Source organism: Aptenodytes forsteri, unplaced genomic scaffold (genome assembly GCF_000699145.1).
Source record: "Aptenodytes forsteri isolate BGI_AS27 unplaced genomic scaffold, ASM69914v1 Scaffold257, whole genome shotgun sequence".
Lineage (NCBI taxonomy): Eukaryota > Metazoa > Chordata > Aves > Sphenisciformes > Spheniscidae > Aptenodytes > Aptenodytes forsteri.
The window spans coordinates 3174723-3177716 of NW_008795194.1; positions in this window are offsets into that span (position 1 = coordinate 3174723).

Here is a 2994-nt window from a genome sequence, read left to right on the forward strand (position 1 = left end):
GGGCTCCCTCCTACGCGCCGGCTGCTTTGCACTTCTGAAAGTGCCGGGGCTTGGGAAGTGTTTTCCTTTTCATTCCTGGCCGGAGCGTTTACTGCCACGGCGCTAGCAGTCATAAATTTTGTTACAAACCGCAATGACAGGTGCATTGATATGCACCCTGAGAGCTCCGGCTGCTTTAATAACCGCTCCGCTGGCCGCTCTCACCGCCTCTTATTTATTCGGTATCATATTAGATATTGATCCTAAGCAGAATTAAGTGTAGTGGAAGTTTTAGTAGAGAACTGCTTAATACGAAAGTGTCGGGAGGAAAGCGGCTGGCAGCGCCGGGCCGGTGTCAGCGTGGGCCGGTCGCGCTCCGCGCACACGCGCGGGGTGGACGCGTGGGCTCCCGGCTGCTCCCCAGATAGAGCCGTGAGAGGGTCGGCAACCTCCAAAAGCACTTGGAACCAGTGGCGGGACACAGACCCCCATTATCGTGTGCAACGCCTAACAGTTCAGATGAGGTTAACCTTTCTGGAGAGGAGGAAGGGAAATCTGAAACATAGACATGGATACTTTGCGGTGTCCTACCCTCGGTGCCTCCGAGCCCACCTCCCACGGCTCGGCCTCGCCATTTGGATGTCACTTCTTTTTTTTTTTTTTTTTCTTTCTTTCTTTTCTTTTCCTGGATGCTGTTTCTGGCCAAACCACCAAGTGTTGAGCCCCTGCTTTGGTGTTACCTATAAAAACATCACCCCCGGGCCTTGCACTCGTGGAAAATCAAAACCTGGAAAGGTCTCTCTCTCCCTCTTTCTCTCCCTCTCTCCCTTTTTAAGATCTAAAGATGAGCCACCAAACAGTTGAGCATTGTCCATGTGATTTATGGCCCATAGCCTCCTTTTTAGGTTCAAGCAGAGTTCACAAGCAGTTGGTATTTCAGAAAAGAAATAAGGCTTTTAACAGCTTAACAGCAATATTCTTTCTTAAGATTCTGCGTATTCTTTTGGGAACTATATTTTACAAGGCACATGAAAAGCTACGCTTAAGGCAGTGTTGTGCTAACAAAAGTCCTCAGTCCAGACCGCTCCTGAAAATGTAGATGATAGAAGTGGAAAACGAGCGACAGAGTTATTTTGCACAAAAATACTTTCAAGACTCGTCAAGATTATCACAGCGCATTTAAACCCATCTGAATCGCCACCGTCCATTTCCATGGATATTTTTTTACTAAAATTTTCCAGGAGAGGAAAATAGCTCTTTTCCCGTTTCCATCAGCTTCGCAGATCACCCCAGGCTTTTGTTCAGGGACGAAAAGGACGGCGGCGGTTTGTGACAGGGGATAAACCGTCGACAGCGGCCGCGGATCGCAGCACGCTGAGGTTATTCGGAGTTACACAGATGTGTTTCCCGGTGAATTTTAGAAAACATATCAGCGGTACTTGGCGGTACCGGTTGCTGCGGGAGAAAGCAGTACTCTGGTAGTATTGCTTAAGTATAGGCTGGAGAATGATAATTATCGGACACTTCAAAAATTTCTAGCTACTCTTCTCTGGTATGTTAATAGGCTTAAACCCTGAAGAAATACAATGAACTCTTAAGATACGTTGAGTTACAGACTTACATTGTCAGGTGAAGTATGTGCTAATTTACAAAATAACTAAAAATGTCGGAGAAAACCCCTATCCGACAAGAAAAATAAGAACAGGGAATATTAAAAAGCCGCAACAAAATTGCAGACGACTTTCTATCTTGCAACGAGCGCAGCGAAGTTTCGGGAGCAGCAAGGGGAAAGGTAACAGCACCCTGCCCCAAAACGTCTGCCCTAAGGGGACCGTGCGTTCTCAGTCTGAGCAGCCTGATGGGGGGGCCAGGGGGGCGGGGAGGGGAGCGCCATAAGTTTGCGGGCTAGAAAAAGAAGAGAAACCCCTAAAAAGGATCTCCAATGTCTCAGGTTCTTTCTACTGAGGACAAATAAAAGGGACGAGAAACGTTGGGTGAGGGAATTTAATTCATCACAGAATTAAAATAGGGGAGCTGACCTGCGACTTCCTTTATAGTGCAAAGTGAAGGGAGTGAATGGCGCCGGTTATACTTTAACTCCGGAGGAATCCGGGGGAAGAAGGAGTTCGGGTTTACAAAGGGGACGGGATTTTTCTGCCTCTGCCCGGCCGCAGCCCGGGCTCAATCCATCATGTCAGCCGTGCGCGGCCGTGCGCACGCGTGCCGGGCGGGCGGGCGAGGGGGCGCCGGGGGGGCTCTCAGCCGAAATGGCCCGGCGGGGTCCCTGGGGACACCACCCAGCGCGGCCTCGCGTCGCTTACGGAGAGCCCTTGCCTGCGACCGCGGGGGCCGATCCAGCGAAATTCGTGCGGGGACGGTCCAAAGACAGAACAAAGCAAGAAAACGTCCCCCAAAATGCGTCAAAAAGTGGCCTCTGGCAAGTGCCGCCAATGTGTCCCCGTTCCCCCCAGCACATCGCTCTCAGATGGCTCCTTCCCTGCTGTCCCCTGGTCCTTCCCTAGCGTGCCCTGCTCTCTCCCTTGTGTGCCCTGGTTTGCCCTGGCTCGTCTGGTGACCCTGCTCCTTCCCTGGTGTCCCTTGCTCCCCCCCTGGCGACTCTGGTCCTTCTCTGGTGTCCCCTGGTCCTTCTCTGGTGTCCCCTGCTCCTTCCTTGATGACCCCTGCTCCTTCTCTGGTGCCCCTTGGTCCTTCTCTGGTGTCCCCTCCTCCTTCCTTGATGTCCCCTGCTCCTAATCTCGTGTCCTCTGCTTCTTCCTCGATGTCTCCCGGTCCTTCCCTGGTGTCCCCCGGTCTCTCCCTCGTGCCCCGCTCCTTCCCCGCTGCCTCCCGCTCCCGTCCCGCTGCCCCCGGGCCCACCCGCCCAGCCGAGGCTGGGGGTGCCGGGGTGCGGGGCGTGCCTGGGCCGTCCTGGCCGCTCCCAGCCGGCGCCCCCCACTGAAGGTCTCTTTTGTGTCCCCGCTGTCCCCCTCCCCAGGCGGCCGCGAGTGGCCCGGG